This window comes from Triturus cristatus, chromosome 3_2 (genome assembly GCF_964204655.1).
Source record: "Triturus cristatus chromosome 3_2, aTriCri1.1, whole genome shotgun sequence".
Classification (NCBI taxonomy): domain Eukaryota; kingdom Metazoa; phylum Chordata; class Amphibia; order Caudata; family Salamandridae; genus Triturus; species Triturus cristatus.
The window spans coordinates 306,799,620-306,815,690 of NC_140584.1; the positions used below are offsets into that span (position 1 = coordinate 306,799,620).

The following is a 16,071-nucleotide window of genomic DNA, read 5'->3' on the forward strand; positions in this document are numbered from 1 at the left end:
CTCCGTTTGCTACAGTTAAAACCTACATACAGGAGGCCTAAGTGTCAGCATCAAGTTCTCCCATCTATGGAGCGCCATACCAAGATCTCTTTATTGACAGTGCCGGATAGGATATTCTCAGAGGAAACGTTACAAACCATCTTCTCAGTCCAATCCTGTTCTCATCTGGTGCAGTTTTCTGCATTAAATTAGTGCAATGAAGCCTTTGGTGGTGTGAAGGTACTTTGTAACAGAGATACATTGTAAACTCTTACTCTAACGCAATACATCAAGTCATCATTAAACAAAGAACAAGATACACGTGCTTGCACCAGTAAATTAGATTTTAGGTTGAAATAACCCAAACCTCGAAAAAAATCAAGTCTGCATAAAGGCATTTAATTATAAACTCACCCCTAACCTAGGATGCAAATCACAGAAGACCCATCCTTGCCTGTACAAAATAAAGTAAGAGCATAAACATCCAATTCTTGAATGAACGAGAATGCATGCATCGCATCCCTTCCTGGTTGAGTGCGAATTCCTACTTGAGAACTAGAAGTACTTGGCAGTACTTACTACACCATGAGAGATGTGTGTAAGCCTGTCTTTTTACGAGATTGGGAATAAAAACTACAAGACAACTAACGACGTGAATACGTACAGAAAGAAAACCACGCAGTCTTTCTCGGTGAGCTAAACCGGATGTTTAACAAATATCCACAATGTAGATTACATATCCATTTGTTTCCCTCATCGCCTGAATTTTACTTCAGCACTGAACTGTTGTTTAGGGCTTGGTTTGGTAAAAATAAGACTGTTTTGTCTCTGAAAAAAGTAAGACTGTTATGTCACTGGGAAAAAAACACCTTCCCTGTGGCCTGCTTAATATTGACAAATCACCACTTGAAGTCATCTATTAAAATGTCTGTCAACGTGGAAGGGCCAGAAAAGTTTTTAAGGAGACAGACTGGGAAACAAGCCAGGGTAATTTCTCAATAGTGACCGGACTCATCAAGACTATAATTTTCTCGCCTTTCTTTAGTGATCTTCTGGTTAGGTCTCAATAAAAGTAGATTTTCACAGAGAAGGTGTAATTCAAAACAGTCGAATAACGTCGTTTTAGTTTTAACTTTCTCCTACCCCCTTCAATGGAATGTTTACCTTTTTCTTGTGAAGTGTTTCATGCGCTGATTCTGTCGAAATACATAGAAACTATGGACGGGAGTTACCGTAATCTTGGCTTGTTTTAGGGTTTTAAAATCACAAAAATGTAAATAAAAAATAAGACAAAAAAGGACAACGTAAAGGGTTGTTATCTGATGAAACGGTCATAAAAAGCAGGGCTGTTAAACAACCACTAAAGCAGACCTTTACAAATAAACTAAATTTCCACACTATAAAAAAAACACCTGCAGGTCCAGCAAAGACTAGTGCACGCATTTCTTTTTAAATCCCACTTATTCTGAAAGGAAAATGTAGCAATATTAAGTCTTACCATTTATTATGTTAACATCACAAATGGAATTGCCTTTTGAGACAGTATGCTTAAGTTTTTTAAAGTATGTTTCCCTATCCATAATCAACAAGGAATTATCAGCATTATTCACAAAAGTGCAATTTCAAATTACACAAACCTCTTAATACACGCTCAAAGGAGGCTGTGACAATAACAGCGGAGCTAATAGTGTGACCCTGGCACACACAGTACCATAAGTGTTAAAGCAAAGTTGCTGTAGTGAAGGTATCACTCCTCCTGCAAGGGTACTCTGACTGTAAAAGGAAGTTGTAGAAATGGTATTCACTCATACTTGCAGAACCTCCAATTTGAGTCTAGGCAGGGGAAGTATAAAAATTAAAGTCACTCTATGTCCTGGATTCTTCAGAACCACCAAGCTATAACGTTTGTGTGATTTAAAATATAAAGAAGCACTGACTCTCTAAGAGATCTTTTAGAGCTGAAACTTTTTCTAGAAGGAGGGAACTCTTAAAATAGAAGAACAAAAAAAAAAAAAAGCAGGACAGGAATGTCTGGCATGAAATCCTAGTGGACATCAACTGGATGATGGCGATATCCTGCTGGACTGGAACTGTAAGAGCACAACAAGGAAAGAAGGTCTCAATCAATCAGTGATCTATGTAATAATAATGGACTAACTGAAGGCCAGCACGAGGTTGTCAGCATTCAAAGCGCCATAGGAATGGTGTTACTGGGGCACTCAAACTGTTTCAGCAATGCTGAATCGCACTGGTGAACCTTGTATACTTTAGATGATACATGTAGATAAAAATGCACAAATCTGTTTCACAATGGTAAAACAGTCATATCTAATCCACTACTTGCATCCAGTACAAATCTGTACTAGAGAATCACGTAGAACAACTCTACTAATGTAAATCGAATCATGATGTAAAGGTATATAATCAGCCTGAAGCACCCGTATTTTTATAGCCACTAAAACATATCGGCAGTAAAATTCTGGTTATTCTGAACTTCAGGCATCAAATATTTGACACCCGAAAATGTTTGTTATCTGATGGAGTAAGATTTTCTGAACTTTGGCATATTTTAGGGGGGCAGGAGGCAAATAATGGCAGTGGCCCTTAAACTGTGTTGGGGGGCTCAGGCACCTCATACAGGTTGCATCCCCATAAGAAATACGGACGCGCTCCTACATTGAACGATGTAACTACAGGAGAGGAAGATAGCATCCCTCGAAGACTTTGCCAACGATTCAGTGGAGAAGTTACCTAAATGAGGAAAATGATTTTGACTTTGTAGAAAATCTTTTCTTCTTGCTGCTATACTAAGTTTCAGCTTAAACAGGTGCCCCGCTTAGTAAACTTTGAAGGCTTTAGAGAATAGGCCTTGCTGAGTCTAAGGAAGTACATCTAGGTTTAATGCCAACAACCTACAATTTACAATTGTGTATGACTTTATATTAGTGGTGTGCAGATCTAGGTCTTTCCATCAAAAGCATCAGAACCTTTATCAACCTGGTAAACAGCTGCGCAACATAACAGGCACATTCATACAAACTGCATTTATCACCCTCGATATAGTCTTATCTGACTCCTTGTTGATGCTGATCCCTGACAAAGAATCATCTTAGCTCTTGGAAAAAACAAACAAATAAATCGGGGTAATCACACACACATGTTCCGATTGTAAAAGTCGTAACAAGCTGTAACTGAGGATGTGTTTATTTGGTGAAATGGCAGTTCAGCATTGTAAGGCATGTGCCAACCGTGAGCTTCCGAACCCTTGGACTAGAAGTCCTAGAAGGAAGAGCCTCGAGAAGTAGAGCTTTTTCTTATGCCCAAGACATCTCTTGCCACCAAACTTGTCTGAAGGTTTCCTATAAAACAAAAGGTTAATCTGCTGCTGTTTAGTATTTGGCCTCCACACATTTAGAAATCGAGCTCTGAATGAAGTCTATCCCATGAATTAAGGTACTACTAGATGAGTTTATACATTAAGCGATTTAGCAGAGTGATATGTAATCAACCTGAAATAAATGCCTAAAATGGATGCATTGTCTGAAAGCACTGCATCTTGGGCCTGCCTATCGTTGGGCATTAAGTTCTCCTCAGGGTAGGATCAGATGAATGTGTGTGTTGTAGCCCATACCAAATTTAAGGAGGTAGGTTGAGAAACTACCACAATTGTAATATCATCCGGTGACCATTAAGAATGTAGCTCTAAGAAGTAGGGGTTGATTTTGTGTCTTAATTTAATCAAACTATCTCAGAAAGCGTCCGACATTACAGTTTAAAAACTGGCAAAACTAAACTGTTGCAAAGTAACAGTATTATTGAATGTTAAAAATAAGGCCCTTAGGACCTCTAAATTATCTAGAAAAAAGGCAGAAGTGCAGGCGTGTTTTGAAAATGTCAAACGCTGAGAATCTGAAATGAAATCCAATGGAGAAAATATGGTTATTGTGTAGTATCAGAAGTGTTGAATTCCTCTTAAGGCGACAATGAGAAACACAATACAAGTCAAAGAATCCAATACTATATTGGGATGCGACTGAATCCATATTGAACACTAAGGTTCTATCATCGGCACCAGCAATTTAAGTGTCCCCTGGCAATAGTTAGGACCACAACAGGCTGTTTCTGGAAATATAAATCAATATCAAAGAGACACAGGTCTCTTACGTTTCTTGCCTGTTGGGCGTTCTATGCTTATGAGTCACATAAAGAGACAATATAGCCTAGAAAGGCAACACTTTAAGATGGAAGAGTAAGTAGGAAAAAATTATCGCTTGACAGTACTGTACCCCTTGTGATGATCTCCTATCCTGGTTTGTCACTGTGAAGTGTGTGGGGAAACTAGAAATGGTATAGCATTAGCTAATAATAATGACTGGGTTGTAGGTTTTCAGATGTAGATGTGATGAATATATCATTATAACTTGTGTGGGGGCAGCACTCCTAGGAGAAAGGGGCTGCATACATGTTATTTTGTGGAACTGGAATCAAATGTTTGCTAGAATAAAGACGATATTGCTGCAATTCTGGTCATTCACTTTCCATTGAGCGATGTGAAACCAAACATGTGGAGCACTTTTTACAGGAAGCATGTGGAAAACAGGAGGTGAGGATATTTCTAAGTAGTGGAACACTATATTATTTTAGAGACATTTGTGAATACATATATAGGCAAGTTCTATGTTCCAAATCTTCACAATCACAGGTGATTATATCTAATTTATATTTCTGTGCGACAGTCTACAGACTTGACACAGTTATCTTCTTTTAAAAAATGTAATGCCTTGGATGCTCTATATTTTCTTTATCCTGGTGGGCAAAGACAGAATGCCACAATAACCTGTGCCTTCTAAGACAAAATGCAGAAATTGAAGGAAACAATAGTGGCTCAGACTTAAAACTTGGAAAGACTGATATCAATAGCATAAAATTATAGCAGTGGACATTTTACTACACATGCTTTTATATCAATATACACATCGACAGGGCAAATTGCATGCATATTAGAAATGAAACACCTTACTTGATTCAGAATTGGATAGTTCAAGAATACATAGGTTACTAAGTTTACATTTTTTCAACAGTTTTCACCAACTGGAGACATGTACAACACTCAACAAAAAAAACCTAACCAGTTACAATAGTGACAAACTTTCCGAAATTAATTTTACAACTCTTAACAATTCAGGAGATCTTTATTTTTTTAAAAAGTAAACCATTTTTTGACAAGATTGACAGAAATTTGTGCTTTCACTTTTAAAGAAAATGTAGATTATACTCCTTTGCTTCAAAAAATGAATAATATGCTAAACCAATAGACCCAAAAGTCCTTATTAGTGATTGGTCAAACTGCTTCTTTCGTAAAATAGAGTGCAGGTTAATCAGTTTTTTTTCCTGTGCAAATTGACTGCCCGGGGTAAGACTTCAGAGACCTAAAAGTCCAGCTGCAGAGAAAGACATGGGATTTCCCGATTGTTTTATTATTTAGTTTATTTTCTGTTACATTTTACATGCTTCATATTTTCATAAAGTTCTAACCACTTTGACAATACATCAATTAACTAATTGTCGAAATGGATTTAAATAGCAAAACTTTCTTGCTTTATTTGTATCCCTTGATCTCCCAAAAGTTTCAAATGTCAAGAAAATGTAACTGAACATGGCTTTTTTTTCGCCTTTTGAATCTCCCTAAAAGTTAATGCTAAATCATTTCATAACGGCCGTGGACTTCTTAGCTTATTAAATTATTACTTTCTGCATTCATTTCCCTGAACAAAGGGTGGAATTTCTTACACTTAGAATATTTTAAGGAACAGCATCAATTTCCTATAGCAGATCAATCTTAAAAATTCTAGCTGTCGCTATCTTTTTTATCAGATTAAGATCACTTTTTAGGCCTTATCTGGCTCAAAGATTTTTGCTAGGTGAGATTTTGTAAAATATTTCCATGCTACTGATTCAATCAAATTAGGTTTAGCCAATGTGGACACTAATTTATATCATAATTTGGAGCCTGAGGCTCGTATTTAAAAAGAAATGCAAGAATGAATGAGGGATCACTATATCACATTTGGAATGTTGCAAACTTTGTAGTCTTTCTCAAACTATTAGAAGTAATCTAACAAGAATGCAATATTTCAGTATATAGTTAATAATCCACACCAGATTACCCATATAAGAAAATAAAAATAAAGTAGCTAATGAAATGCCTCTCGGGGCACTTGGCTTCATAAGTTATGGTCCTGCAACCAGCCTTTTTGAATTTGGGAGGATATCTTCAACTTTTTCATTTAATTTATGTCACTGAAGTGATGACTCCTTCAGAACAAACTGCCTAGCTGGAACCATTTACTGAACACGCCAGGGAGTTGGAGATCGGGTGCATGAGTTTGTGTCTATTGCAACGCTCCCTGCCATGAAAAGTGGAAATGAAAAGAGCCTCTAGTTTTCAAAGGTTGCCACAACAAGTTTTTCAGGGCTGGAGAACGAGAGCAAAGTACACATTTTGAAACAGTATGATTTTATTCAACAGTAAAATTAGCTTATTTCTGAGCTCAGAATTTTGTATATTGGATTTGAATTGGTGATGATACAGTACACTTTTTATCCTTGTAGATATTCAAAATGCTATCTTTATGTAAGCGGAAAAATGTTTTAACCTAGTTCTAACTGCTTGTACATGGATGCATTTGGTTATATTTTATATAGGTATCCTCAATTTGTTTTGTTGGAGGGTAAACAGGTTTACAATGTACTGTAAATTGACAAACGTTGCCATATTTCAGAATTGGTTGAACAGAAAAAAAGCATGGATACCATTATGTCTAGGTTATTTGCCAGTGTCAAAAGGTCAAAATAATTTCAAGTAAATCTGACTGGTAGCAGTCGAACCCCATGCTCACTACTTTGTACAAATGTGGATAGTTTCTGAATAATGAAAGGAATAATCTCTAGAGGCAGAATTGAACTGCTACTCTCTGGACACACACACCCCCAACAGCTGGGACATTTACCCATTTAAGTAGTCTGGGTTGTGACCTGTAATGATAAATATTGCCTTCATAAATAAAGATACTGCTCATATGAAGAGATTTACTTAAATATAGGAGAGAAGGCAAAAAAAATTCAGCCAGGCACAAATCCTAGTGTGATAAGCGAGTGCAGGCAACTATTAAGTTTTGAATGGAGCTGTATCCTGAATGATTGCCCATTGAGGCTGTAACAACCAAATTATCAAGCAACATCCTGATCAAATAAATAACCATGGACACCAACAGGGCAAGCTGTACAAGAGTTTGACGACGTGAGGATAAATATCATGACAGTCACTAGTAAATGAACAAAATATAACCGCTAATCTAGCAGCCACCTCTAGTATAGCCAACTCCTAAGCAGCAATGCATGCTCAAGCAGTCTATCTGCACCAGTAATTGGAAGAGGCAGGGGTCTCGGTACTCACGTCCTTTTGAGCTGGGGTGACATCATCTTCGGCGTCGGAGTCGTTTGCTTCGGAGACCGAGACCTCTTCCTGTTCTGGTTCCGGAAGGATGTCGGGGCCTGGATGGAAGATGTCTGGAATGGAACCGGTGCCTCTGGACATCTCGTGGCGTCAAGCCCGACGATCCTGGATGGTTTTCTTGGACTTGAAGGATAGACAAGCCTCACAGTTGTCCTCTCGATGTTCCGTTCCGGAGAGAGGCACAGATTACATACGGAGTGGAGGTCCGAGTGTGGGAATTTAGCACCACACTGGGGAAATTTCTTAAAGGGAGTCCGTTCCATCGACGTCCATCGTTACCGGCGCAGGTAGGCCCAGCGGCCCTCATCGAAGATCGCAAGTTTTGGAAGTTTTTCAAAGTAGTCGTCGAGGGTGCGCGTCGATGGGTACGCGATCGAGACAATACCATCGTTTAGCAGTGATTGCGCGTCGAAGGGGGTTTGATAACGACACAGACCGGAGCGCAGCAAGTCACGTCCGAACCCGATGGCAGAAAAAAACTATCTAAGGATGGAGCCGATGACCATGCGCACTGTCAACCGAAGGAGGAGTCATCAACCTTGTGACTACAAAGACTTCCTCGAAGACAAAAACAAAATGCAAACATCAGAGCCCAACACCAGATGGTGATCTATGCAAAAGTGTACAATCAGCAGCTCATATGCCTCGCACATATATATTTAGCGCAAGGCTGGCAGCTGTATACTCCTATTGTAACACTCGCTTCTTGCTCTTTCCCTGCCCTCCGCAATCCATTATTTATTTACTTGAAAAAATAAGAAAAACAAGTTTTTGCCAATGTCCAGGCAGCTCCACACTGCTACCGGGCTGCTCACGTGCATATATTGAAATATCTACGAACGGTAAATTAAACTTACAGTTCATTCTAAAATGGTCACAGGTGCTTCACAACATTGACATACTCCAACACGCTTCTTAAAATGCATTTTGAGAAAAAAAGCAATTGAAGGGTGTTTTCTTAAAGAAAACCATATTCAAAATAGCCACTGAGGTGTGCCCATGCACCATTACGACAATTACGTTTTTCTTAATGCGCTAGCTGCCCTCTCCCCAGCACCAACGAAGCAAGGAGACAACGTACTCCTTCATTCGGCTAGCCTGATCCAGAAAACAGCTCGACTTCAACCTGAATAACCAGAGACTACCATGCAAATCATAAAGAACTAAAAATAAAGGTTGTACAAGGAGGGTGTCAGCTAGACTGGAAGCGCATGTCAAGAATCATGAAGACGAGTTGCAAAAGCATGATGTTTTCAAACAATATTCGAAATTCTCTCTGATTCACTTGGACTATAATGTTGAGCTATTGGACAACGCTGCACGGGCCATGAGGCTCAGGATCCTTGGGGTTCAACTGACTGGCATCCACTTCTTGCAGATAAAGATGGTGTGGTCCAATTGTGACACACTGCTTGAAAGCCTAAGCGCTGTTTCCATACAAATGGCCGCAGTACACTTGGGGTACGAGCTGTACTAGCTTGAAGCCTGATACGGCGAGAGACAGTTATATGGATAATCTCAGTTGTGCCGCTCAAGAGAGGAGGAAAGGAGATTACAGGACATCAAGAACTTCTAGTAATGAAATACAAAGCTTCGCTTTGGTCTTCTGCTAAACTCAAGTTAGTCTGCGACATTCCAATACATGCATTTACAAATTCACAATCTACACAATACTTTCTGGAACGCAAAGAGGCCACATTGTTGCAAAGAGGGAACAACGAGAGGTTTTTGATCAATCATTTAACAACTGTGGATCTGGCAATGAATTTAACAGATGAGGAACAATGTAGGACGACCGATTCTGCGGTTAGGACACAGTTGAGGTAGTACTGTCGAAATTGAATTAAGGGATGATTGTTCCTACAAGGAACCTAACTATTAATGTAAAGGGTGTTCTACCATATAATCAATCACTTCCAAGGTGAGTGACAGAGACCCTGAAAATTTGAGTAAGCTAGTTTCTAAATATCCAGTGAATGTTAACAGTAAATAAAGCGCCTTTTAATGTGCTTTGCCTTATCAGGTTTAGGATTTAAAAAACAGTAATATGATCTTTCATGCTTAGTTTTAAAGAATACGTGAATTTGCCTTGCAGATTTCACCTTCGTTTTCCACAGAAGTGTAAACGTATCTGTGCAATTTGCACATATTCGTCCGTTCTCCCCCCAGTATGCAATAGTAAATTTGCAGCAGTCAGTAAAATTCACGATAACCGGTGCCTTTATAGCCTCTCTAATAGAAAACCAGTGGCATAGTCAAAACCAGAGCAATAATTGTACAACAGTCAGCAACAAAGTTTAGTTTCTCTACATACAACGTTCCCACCAAACAGTAGAATGCAGCAGTCACAACACGATCAACAGAAAACTCGGGAAGTACTTGCAGCACTATAATTCTGAAGAATGTTGTGGTACACTTCCATGAGCCTTGTACTTTCAACTGCCAACTACACCAACTTGCTGAGTTAGCCTAAGAAAAGTTTGCACTGTCTTTAAAAGTGTTAAAAGCCCCTTAAACAAAGCTTTCACAAGTATCACAATTCAAATCAGATGACTTTGAAAGCATAACTATATCAATTTGCTAATTTTGTCTAAGAAAAACACATATTGTGCCTTCAAACGTGTGAAATGGCTAAATAGACTTTAAACAATGCCCCCACGTGTCATATTTCAAAGTGGATGACTAGAAAAAATACATACAACAGATTCCATTAAAGTTCCACGAAACAGCAAGCAAGCATGAACTTAACATGCAATTACTGTTTCTCATAAAAGGAATTAACTGACCGGAAACCACGACAAAAGCCCCACTAACAGTAGAGTCACTAAAAAGCAATTAGTAATCTGACAGTTTGCACGACTATTTCTGATCACTACTGAAAAATCAGTGGTTCCCTCCAGGTGGAGGAAGCATTACATAAAAACGAGACCCAATGATAATGCTGACACGTATACACAAGGCGGAGAATCAAGATAAACCGCCATACCACCAATAATACGTGATTGAGGGTTCTCAAAATACCAACCGAAGGTACTGACGGATAGAACGATCCAGAACCCTTTTTTCAGTTACAAGTGATCCATTCCCTTTGATTATGAGTTTTCAAATGGTACCTATCTTGCCAGAAGCCCAATACAAATGGGTACTTTAGTATCCTGGGTGAAAAGTCACATGCCTTCGCAAACAATCGCTCAACTCTCTCCAACAACAGGTACACACATAACAGATTTTCGGAAGATTATCATGAACATTCTCAAGATACTCGTAGTCTAAGGGATTAACATCCCTTGATGAGAGTCCTACATTTTAAGATGCCAAGCCAGAATATCGGCATCACAAGCAAGAAAGACCCTCAAGAAATCCAGACTACTGGTATTATTCAGCCGGTATCCATAGAAGAACATGCACCAAACTTGCAGATTCTGAAGTTAAAGGTACATCTTCCACTACACGCAGGCTTTCGGGGCAGTGCATCTTTTGTATCACACCTTGGGTCGGTAACATGCATGGTAAAGAACTTATGCAGAAAAGATCGTGTAATAATTGCGTGTTAACTAGAAGCAATAAACGAAACTAGCACGATGAGTTGGTGTACAAAAATTAAAGCTGTGACTCAAGAACTCTTTATTAATGGAACTGCAATGCACTCGCTGACAGGTGTGGACATCAAAACTGACAGTCTATTGTGGCAGTTTCTTTTAAAAGACACCAAGATCTAAAACTATAGTAACACAACTCAAAGCAAAATAGAAAAAAATGCTGTCTTAGTACTGACAGTAAAACCCATGGAGCACCAACAAAACATGGAAAAAGCATAGGCAGAGCACGAATGTTGCAGGCAGAGGGAAAGCAGGACTAGGCACCAGGTGCAGAGAACCAATTTGCCCTTTATTCAAAATTTGGAAGAGTTTTCTAGGAGCACTGAGTGTAGTATCTTTATATTCTCGCCGTTAGCCTTCGAAACCACAGTGAACCTGCCATCTTTGCTTGTCAGGCATGTATGTACTATCGGTATTTGTACAGTGGGTGATCAGCTGGTAGGGCGCTATATGTTCTTTTATTATCGTGTACTTTGTGGTTGCCTACTGAAGTAATTAGTGTATTCTGTGACGTTTAGCTAAAAAAATATATAACAAGACGAACACGTGACACATCTACGTGTATAGTTGTGGTAAAGCGTTTAAGGCCACGTGCATGGATCCGCTGCCTGACTCAGCAGCACCGACGGCCGCCCCTTCCTTGTAGCAGACCCCCAACTCCACCTCTCCTGACTCGGTTTCTTGCAACCCAATTATGAATGATCTGGAGGGAAAAAGTGCACTTGGCTCGACAACAAGAAAGCAACTCGGCCTCCCCCTCCTGAATCTCCCCCCCCCCCCCCCGACAACACACACAATCAATTCCCACAGTAATTAACCTGTATTTTACCTCCAAGCAGGCTAGTTAAGGAAGTCGTACAGCTATTTATAACTGTTCTCAAATCGAGGGCAGACTGCCTAAATTCTAACACATCCCAGCTGTACTCCTGTTTGAACTGGAGCCAAGGGAATTTTTTAGCAGAGTCTTGGCACCGCGTGAATGACAGCAGCAGTGAGTGGTGACGGTGCAGCAGGGCTGGAGGTGCACTTGGACGCCCGCTGTCGTCCCTGGACGACGGGCGCCGCCCCGCGCGCACTGGAATAGCGGTTTCCTGCGGAAGACCTTTAAGCCAGAAGCACATGGCTAATCTGCATAAGTGAAGCCACACCAGCCCTGGCAAGAAGGCTCGCGCCTACAATCTCTGGCCAGGAGGCAGCCTGGGAGGACCTGGATCGGAGCCCGATAACCCAGAAAGCACAGATACAACAGATGGGCAGGGGCCGCGCGAGAGTAGCGCGAGCCCACGTGACACTGCACGTGGCCGCCGACGCGCAAAGAATAGAGGCGCGTGGGGCTACGGGGACACGTGTAAAGTCGTCTCACTTAACTGCCAGGGCCAACACCGGCCCAGGGACGCTCCCGCAAAGAGAATCGCATGTGGCACAGAATACTGTAGCCAGGGCCAACACAAGACGGGGCATCACACGTTTCCAACCAAAGGAAAACCACAAGAGCTAAAAGCACACTGGCGTCAGAGGCACAGGACGCCCCCGCCAATCCAAAAACCACAGCTGTAACAAACACATGGCTAGGAGCATGAGGTACCCCCCCAAACCAATGCAAGGACCAATATTAGGCATGGAGAACCCCAACACATAAAGAACAGGACCCAAAACACAGAAAATAGCGAGGGGACTTATTATCATATGCAGGTCACGACACAGGAGGTGACATTACAAAACTGATGCCATGCTCTTAAAATAACCATTACTTAAAAGGTAAAGGTGCCTGTTTTGTAGAAACAGCAACTTAACACGATCACATAGCTATAAGTGACATCGGACATGTGGGACTTGTACATTATATTTTGTAACTGCTTTTGGTGACTAAACAAAATGTTCTAGGTGTATTTTTTAAACATTAACGTTGCTGTTAAGATGTATTTGTTTCCTGATGGTGTTCTTTGTCTACCTGCAAAGCATAAAAATGCCTCATATTTGCAGTTTGCTAAGCAACCACCTCTAAGTCTCGGACCAAGGGGGACAGAGACCCCTTGCTAAAAAATCGTGGGGGGACTATGTCCACTCCCGACTTGTGACAGTAGGCGCAGACAGGCCCGGGGCCCTAGAGCGAGCGGTGACCTCCGTCTGTAGCAATAGTCTACCCCCACACGAGTTCCCAAATCAATCAGTGTGATAGTAGCTTAGAGTTAAGCTCTGGTAGTCGACTCCAACATGAGATATATGATTTTAATATATGATTTTAATATATTTAAGTATTGTTTGTATCTTAAGTGTGGGCTCTGAAATTTTGCTTTTGGAGCCAAGCATATTTTGTTCTGCTTATGAAACTTTTTGTAGAATCCGAGCCCTATTTTGCAAGTGACCCATTCGCCAGTCTTTGCTTCCTTCTCTCAGCGGATCACCCACTTACTTAAGGACCTGCTTTGGCACTTAACATTGCTTGTTCCAAGCAGATCAGGCATATTTGATAGACTGCACATTGCCTAGAGGGACTGTGTAAATCTGGGCACTGCTTCTGCTTTCCAATGTGTCTGCTGCACATCACTCATGGTTGCTTGGTTGAGGTTGACAATCAATTTGGAAGAAGGTGGGAGTCAGGCTGGTGTTCTGAGTGGGTGGGGCAAGTGTAGTTTACACTGAGGCTTATGTATTGGTTCCATTCAGTGTTTGTGTGCTTTGAAGAGTAGTCTGATGGTTCACAGAGATATACTAGACAACTTCCACATAGCAGCCCTTCAGACCAAATGAAGAGATGACAATTAACATCTTCAATGTGAATCTTTATTTGTCCAAAGCTTTTAATTGCCTACATGCACCCGCGCCTTTCTAATCATCTGCAGAACTCACACCCTGCAACTGAGAATTTGTGGTACGTTTCCTGGACTTCACTACAAAGATTACCTTAAAGCACTCTAACTTTTGCACACTTGGAGATTTCGTCAAGATAGTTTGACAATCCGCCCCATATAAAGCCATATTGTACTTTTGGACCTCATAATTGTCTTCCTCTAGTACAGGGTTCTCCAAAGTCGGTCCTGGAGGGCCGAATCCATGCCAGATTTTTAACATAACAACATTTATCTAAATGGGCACATGCTAAAAATCTGGACGATCCGACCCTCCAAGAACAACTTTGGAGAACCCTACTCTAGTCTCTAGACCGACCCATACATCAGGGCATGTACTTGATGCATTATCTGCCTCTCCCAAGGGTTCTCTAAAGTCGGTCCTGGAGGGCCGAATCCATGCCAGAATTTTAACATAACTACATATATCTAAATGGGCACATGCTAAAAATCTGGAGGATCCGGCCCTCCAAGAACGACTTTGGAGAACCCTACTCTAGTCTCTAGACCGACCCCTACATCAGGACATGTACTTGATGCATTATCTGCCTCTCCCAACACAAACTAAGTAAAGAAGAACCACCAAGTAACTGGGACTGATCATTTTCTTCAATCTCTCCAGCCATTCATGAACACATAGGATCTTCTCTTCACTGACAGTAAACAAGTAAGATTGTCCCTATTAAAACAGAAATGGTCTTCCTCAGCATTTCACCGCCAGGAACATTAAAATAATTACTATACTGCTACCAAAAATACCCCACATGCAACAGCCAAAACATACATTCGCTGCAACCCTGTTGCTAACAAACCAGGCTATCCTTACAGTCAAAGTAATAGCTTCCCTCGAATCCCCTCCGATCACTGTCTTGAACACAGCAAGATGTCTTGCATGCTGCAGCAAAGTATACTGTCAGGATCTCCTCCATACTACAAACATGAACAGAAGAGCAAAAGCTTTCCCACACTACAAGATATTTGCCCTTACTCAGTCAACAGAGAAAGAGCTCAAACCTACTACTATTAAGACCGCTCTTCACTGCAGTGTTATTGTAATCGCTTACTGCAGCAAATACACAGCATGCTATTGTAGCTTTTACAGAAGTGAATGCAGCAAATGCACCAATACAGCAAAAGTTCCTCTACTATTGCAAATGCAAGAGACCACCCATGCATTCTTCAACCAACACGAGAACCCCATTCACTGCAACATTAAAGCAGATCCTTGCTGCAGCAAGTAGAGTCCCAATTGTTGCAACCAATAAAGCAAGAACCTTCCTATACTGCAGCCAATAAAACAACACTGTATGAGATATGCATCAACCTTGTAACAAGCATTGAGCAAAGCCAATTAATGTACATTTATACTTGACCAACGCAGACTTTATAGGTTTTGCAAACTGTTTTTTCAGAAGCTGTTCAGCATCTGCGTAAACATTAAAAATATATTTTTGTCGATGCTGTGCCATTTTAATGACAGTCAAATGTCTAGCAGCTTACAGACAGGTGGCCCAGGCACTATGATTGCACATTACATATACTGCACTTGTTTGCAGTCTCCCATTCAGTAAGATAAATGTATTATAAGTGGACGTGATAGAAATGTTGCATAACGTCAGACTAGTGTCTACGGAGAGCTCTGCAGAACATAAGCTACTTTGACCAGGATTCTGATGCTACTATGATCTGCAATACTGGAAAAAAAATAGCCAAACAGCGCTCACTAACACAGCTATAGTACAGCGAATAAGTTTCTTACCTTTGGTAACATCTCATCTGGTAGAGACTATCTAGCGTAGATTCTTTACCACAGAATTAGCCCTAGGTGTCAAACTGGATCCAGACATTTTTTAGCAATATCCCTGCATGCTGGTGAGTGGCGTTGTTCGGCTTTGCAGTGGCCACAGCTGAAGTGACGTGTGCGGTGTCTTTATAGGCACATCTCCATTTCGATAGGCACATCTCCATTTCGTACGTCAGTTTCCTTTCACAAATTTCCACACCAGGAGAACGGAGCCACAAGGAATATGGACAACTAGTGTGAATATCTAAGGACCTTAGAAGAAAGACTCTCACACTATCATCTGTTTGCAGAGTGGGGAGGATGGGTGGGTCGGTAAGGAATCTG

The 16,071-nt window shown here is 40.8% G+C and overlaps 1 protein-coding gene across 2 annotated transcripts in view; it reads right to left on the minus strand.

Moving 5' to 3' along the window:
* The window catches only part of ARID1A (AT-rich interaction domain 1A), a 548,770-nt gene that overhangs the window by 485,321 nt on the left and 47,378 nt on the right, over window positions 1-16,071 (minus strand). Inside the window, exon 1 of one of the 2 annotated variants that reach the window (XM_085647729.1) lies at window positions 11,924-12,061. The exons of the other annotated variant lie outside the window; for it this stretch is intronic. The gene's annotated coding sequence lies outside the window, so the exon portion shown is untranslated. Of the gene's footprint in view, window positions 1-11,923; window positions 12,062-16,071 lie in introns of those variants that run through there. 2 annotated transcript variants of the gene reach the window in all.